This window comes from Gymnoscopelus braueri (genome assembly GCF_963280865.1).
Source record: "Gymnoscopelus braueri genome assembly, chromosome: 24".
NCBI lineage: Eukaryota > Metazoa > Chordata > Actinopteri > Myctophiformes > Myctophidae > Gymnoscopelus > Gymnoscopelus braueri.
The window spans coordinates 37,946,539-37,952,278 of NC_137626.1; positions in this window are offsets into that span (position 1 = coordinate 37,946,539).

The following is a 5,740-nucleotide window of genomic DNA, read 5'->3' on the forward strand; positions in this document are numbered from 1 at the left end:
TTACCACAATAAACCACACCTCGGACCAAGCCCAACAGTGATTTTTATGTCTTAACACCCATTCAATCCGGGAACGCATCTGTCATTTTAAAATTTCTCTGGCTATTCAAAAATGGCAGATATTTAAGCTCATAGCGCGGCACAGAGTGCCGCGCCATGAACTTGTAGATCTGCTATTTTCTGACAAATCGTGAAAATGTTGGCAGCCAAATACATCATTTTTTGAGGTCCTTATGAAAAAGGTTTGAGAACCACTGATATTATAGCAACATATAAGTAAAAACTGTTAGGATATAAAAGACATTTGTAGAATCCCATTCCCCAGAAGCAAAGATTTTGAGTTACAAGTGTTTGCTTTAAAAATATACATATATTCAAAGATTTGTACATATTTTCTAATGTGTACAAATCTTCCAAAAAAATAGCAGATCTACAAGCTCGTAGCTTTAGTAGAGGACCTAGCTAAGATATGTATGCACTTAATTTAGGAGAGAATATCTCAACTGTTCTTGGCAAATATGACCCCGGGGAACAATTTAGGAACGTTGACTAATTCTCTATCCGGGACGAAATACCTGAAAATGACCACGCCCTTTTTAAAATGACCATAACCGGTGCATTACTTCCAACATGGCTCTATCTGCTAAACCGTTAACGCTACAGATTTACTGAGGTGCTCAAAATGTTCAGAATACTTATGTTTAGGGAAACATAGACAAGTGTAATATTTCTAATTTGATATTTTATGACAGAATAGCTAAAAAAAAAAAAACCAAAAAAACCCAACATATTACAGTCCAGGGCTATAGGAATATTCTGTGTGAATCAGTCTAAAAGCACCTAAATGTAACCCAGGGCATGCTCTAATGATTTAGCAAGGGTACCTGAGCCAGCAATGGGTCATCATTGTGGCCAAATCCAATATGGCCACCACCAGAAAAAGGTTTTGGCTAAAACTTTTGAACCAGATGAGCTATAAACGCAAACTTGGTGTCTAAATCATGTTTTTTGACAATTAGAAACATGTTGGAATGCTTATCTTTATGGCTGTGTGTGGCTGGACCTCTATTTTGCATATTTCAAAGAAATATTGGTTTTGAAAATGTGTTTTACTTACTTTAATATTTGGCAAACTTGGTGTCTACGTTATGCTTTTTGAGCATTAGAAACACATTGGAATGCTCATATTTATGATTGAATCCATCTAGAGCACTCTGACTTGCACATCAATGCTCAGCATAAATGTAATACTATCGTAATAGTCAAAGGTGTATGGAATTTGAACAATACATTTAAATTAGAATCAGAAAAGTTAATTGCTAAACAAAAAATGGTTGCTAGGAATTTGTCTCGGTGTTACTACAACAACAGAACAGCACTGCAATAACTGTACTACACACACACACACACACACACACACACACACACACACACACACACACACACACACACACACACACACACACACACATCTGGCATCTGCAAGATGGGTCCAGTAAGGTTCCCAGGTTCTGAATGCTGAATCAGTGCAGCTTGGGTGGGAGGAAGGTTCTCAAGGGACCTGGTACCATTTGACCAACATCAGCCTTCCCTGACTATGGGAAAAGGAGTGCAGGTATCTCAAAGGAACCCTGGTCACCCTCCCCTTGGAGCCTGAAAAGATCAACTCCAATGGCCATGTCCAAAGATTGGAGTGTATGGTCATCATCATATACAGCAAGAGCTGTGGTGGCCACAGCAGAGTAGATGAATCTTGACAGTGGCTTTTCTCAGTCCCTCAAGAACATTCCTCCCACCCAAGCTGCACTGATTCAGCATGTAAACACTGCTGCAGACCAGCTTCTATTGGAATCAGACATCCTCCGTCCAACAAAATATCCCAGATTCAAATAGGTTGGGCTGGTACTGGGACTCCATGACTAAGACTTGTGAACCTTACTGGACCTATCTTGCAGGTGCCAGTAAAGCTGTTGCTGTTGTAACACCATAATGTGATATAAACATATTGTAAACAATTATATACGCCTTTGACTAGTATGATATCATACTAGTCAATGGTGTATAGAATAGTAATACTATATAGTATTACATTTTATGCTGAGCATTGTTGAACATACTGTATTAGCTGTAGCTGTATCATTAGGAATGAGTTCTACTGTTAAATCATTCTATTGTTTCAACAAAATTACATTGTAAGATGCATTGGTTGTTTCATAACATAGTGGCCATATTTGTGATAATCAAATTAGTGTCCTCTAGATAGATTAAATCATAAAGATAAGCATTCAAACATGTTTCTAATTGTCAAAAAATGTGTGGTTCAAACATTATAGCCAAAAACCTTGTCAGGTGGCGGCCATATTGGATTTGGCCACTATGATGACCCTGAAGGTCGCTGGCTCGGGCACCCTTGCTAAATCATTAGAGCATGCCCCGGGTTACATCTGGGACAAATGTGGTGCTTTTAAATTTATTCGTGCAAAGATATCCCATATGGCCCTGGACTGTATGTTTTTAGTGGTTTCTTTTAGCTGTTCTGTCATAAAATATCAATTTAGAAATGTTACACTTTACTATGTTTCCCTAAACAAGTATCCTGAACACTTTTAGCATCTCAGTAAATCTGCAGCTCCCACAGTTTAGCAGATAGAGCCAGGTTGGAAGCAGTGCACCGGTTATGGTCATTTTAAAAAGGGCGTGGTCATTTTCAGGTATTTCGTCCCGGATAGAGAATTAGTCAACGTTCCTAAATTGTTCCCTGGGGTCATATTAGCCAAGAACAGTTGAGATATTCTCTCCTAAATGAAGTGCATACATATCTTAGCCAGGTCCTAGACTACTTGTATATCTGCTATTTTTGCATAGCCCAAATAATCTAAAAAATGACACCGATGCGTAACCGGTCTTAATGGGTTAAATGTGCATCCGTCTGTGTCTTAATAAATCTGTGAAGAATGATAACATGCAACAGGAAAATCTCCAGTGTCGGTTCATCCGTTCCATATTTTCATCATGTCAATCATGTCTAACTCTTGAGTGTACAAATTCAACCAATTTATCCATTTGTCGCTGATTTTAAGTTACGTCTAACTCTGCGAGTGTACAAATGTAACCAAATGGTTGGTTCCCAAACTGTGGGTCAGGACCCCCCTGGGTGTCCCCAAATTATTTTGGGGGGTCCCCAGATGAATGTGCAACATTGTTTTCTCACTCAACAGTAAACAAACCAACATACAGTATAAGTGTATACAGGGTATCTGCACATTTAGAGACAATTTAAGGAATTTTAAGACCTTTTTAATGCCTCTAAAATGAAGGGGGAAAACATACTAATTAGACCATTACTACGTCAAAAGTAACCATGGTTAGTAACCAACAAACTACTATAAAACATTTTCAAACATTGGCCAAATTGTCAAATGTTACCTAAGAAAGAGGCAACATCTTTGAAAATAGCCGATATTGCGAGGCGTTGTGAGCTTGTAGATCTGCTATTTTCACAGCATTTATCTGTGGAACCGAGTCAAACTAAATTTAATGCCTCAACTCCTACAATTTTAAGTGCTTTTCAAGGTGTGAGCGTGTGATCGGGGAGCGTTTCACTGTTTCAGCCCAGCCCTGCACATGAACTCTGCAGCCGCACTGAGGCCCCTGCTGGAAAGCATCCCAGCCCAAACATTAACGTAACTAATAATTTGGCCGCGCGACCCGGAAATGACGTAATAATCCTAAAACGGGAGCGTTTTTTTTTAAAAAGCCCAGCGGCCCACTGGCCCAGCGGCCCACCGGGCATTTGCCCGGTACGGCAAATGGCCAGTCCGCCGCTGGAGAGCCCTAGAGTTCATGCCTCCTTCAATGCATGAGAGCTAGCAAGCCGCTTCTTATCACCTGACAGGGGGGAGGTTCCCTGGTTAGACGTAGCGCGTGGAAGGAACACGTTATTCCAACCAGTTCCTTTCCCCTCCATCAGGCGCCCTGGCTGACCAGGGGGATGCAGTATAGAGACCAGGATTACGAGTAATTATAAGTAAAGTATATTGAGTAAATATATTGAGTTTTTTTTTTTAAAGCCATTGGCGGTCACATTATTATTGTGTCAATATCTGTGAAATATAGGTTTAAAAATATCAGAACTATTTTGAATGAAATATCGCTACCGATAATATCGTGCATCACTACACCACTGGTACCAATCCACATCCCTGTAATTCAAAGGAGCTTTATTGGCATGAGAAAACATACGTTTACGTGTCAAAACATCAGACAACTTAAAAAAAAATGAATGGGTTAAATGTATGCAGCTCGAGGGGATACAGCATTGTGTAAACAGATGTCACATTGCAAGTGTGTGTGCTTGCGTGCTACGGTCAGATTGAAAAACCAGTCGGATTGAAAAAGTTGTACTTGTTTTTATTATAAAGCTTTTTTTAAACGTATAGCAGACATTTTTCAGGAGTTTGCAGTCACTTTTGGTACAATTGGCAGCTTTATTCCCTAAACCATTTAATGGTATACAAAAAGCCTCAGATTTTAAATGGCGTTGGAACAACAGATGTTCAGGAGGCGGAGAAACACACTTTTACTCCACCCACTCACCTATCTAACTGGCACTATTTATACCGTGCCCATTCTACCCAGAAGCCTCTATGCTTTTCGTATCCCTCCACCACCCCTTTCTCCTCCAAAGCTCCCACTACTTTCTCTCTTTCTTTCTCTCTCGCTCTCTCCTTTTCGCTCTTTCTTTTTCTCTTCACAGGTTCCTGCAGGGGGGTAACAGCCTAGACGTGCCGATGATTCCTCTACCTACCACGAGCACCGTGCTGATCACGCTAACGACCTCCACCCCAGAGACTCCAGGGTCGGCGACCCTCCCCCGGAACCCTCCACCCCTCCTTCCATTACATTACATTACTTCCATTCCATTTCATTATCATTCATTCCATTTCATTATCTTTCATTCCGTTTCATTATCTTTCATTCCATTTCATTATCTTTCATTCCATTTCATTATCATTCATTCCATTTCATTATCATTCATTCCATTCCATTCTATTCCATTTATTCAATAAAAAACCTTAAACTTCCATAGAGGTGTGTTTCTTTGCCTAGTGAAAGGTGTATTACCGTAAGAATCAATGGAATTCTGGTGGCCTTGCATACGTTAACAGAGAGCTATGTTTTAACCCTGTGTGAAGCATTATACTTAGCCCTAACACGGTGTCACCTATTGGCATGAGAAAACATACGTTTACGTGTCAAAACATCAGACAACTTAAAAAAAAATGAATGGGTTAAATGTATGCAGCTCGAGGGGATACAGCATTGTGTAAACAGATGTCACATTGCAAGTGTGTGTGTGTGTGCTTGCGTGCTACGGTCAGATTGAAAAACCAGTCGGATTGAAAAAGTTGTACTTGTTTTTATTATAAAGCTTTTTTTAAACGTATAGCAGACATTTTTCAGGAGTTTGCAGTCACTTTTGGTACAATTGGCAGCCTTATTCCCTAAACCATTTAATGGTATACAAAAAGCCTCAGATTTTAAAGGTGTATTACCGTAAGAATCAATGGAATTCTGGTGGCCTTGCATACGTTAAGAGAGCTATGTTTTAACCCTGTGTGAAGCATTATACTTAGCCCTAACACGGTGTCACCTGTTGACAGAATTTAGAGATACTGTCAAGAACCTAACCAAGAAAATAAGAATAAAGTATTCTGGCTGGTACTGGCAGAATTGTATT